Source organism: Otolemur garnettii, unplaced genomic scaffold (assembly GCF_000181295.1).
Source record: "Otolemur garnettii isolate 467f Iridium unplaced genomic scaffold, OtoGar3 scaffold00082, whole genome shotgun sequence".
NCBI lineage: Eukaryota > Metazoa > Chordata > Mammalia > Primates > Galagidae > Otolemur > Otolemur garnettii.
In genome coordinates this window covers 279,303-280,023 of record NW_003852477.1, presented here as the reverse complement: position 1 = coordinate 280,023, position 721 = coordinate 279,303, and positions in this window count along the sequence as shown.

Here is a 721-nt window from a genome sequence, read left to right as displayed (position 1 = left end):
AAGTAACAAAATTTCAAAGTATATGGAGAAAAAACAGAACCATAAAGAAAAATGAAGAAATCCACAATTTTAGTTGGAAATTCTTTTACTCTTTCAGTAATTGACATAGAAAGTATATGGAAAATCAGTTAGGATATAAAGGACTTGAACAACACCATGTACCAAACTGACCTTATATTTTTTTTTTTAATTTTTTGAGACAGTCTCAAGCTGTCACCCTGAGTAGACTGCCATGGCATCACAGCTCACAGCAATCTCGAACTCTTGGGCTTAAGCAACTCTGTTGCCTCAGCCTCCCAAGTAGCTGGGACCACAGGCCACACACCCAGGTATTTTGGGAGGGGGTTGTAGTTGTCGTTGTTTGGCAGGCCTGGGCTGGATTCAAACTTGCCGGCTCCGATGTATGTGCCTGGCGCCCTAGCCTCTGAGCTACAGGTTCCAAGCCAACCTCATTGTTATTTACAGAACATTCAATAGGAACAGAAAACACATCTTTTCAAGTGCACACACAACTAGAGTAAAACCTTATTTCCTAAAAAAATAATAAAAATAATTTTAAAACTTGAAAAAGAGGAAAGAAAGAAGAAAAACTTCCTCCCCCACCAGAGGATATGATATGATAGGATATGTGTGGAAATCCTATACATCCTACTAATGCAAAATAATGCCAGAACAAATAAGTGAATTTCATAAGGTTACATGATACAAGATCAAACAAAAA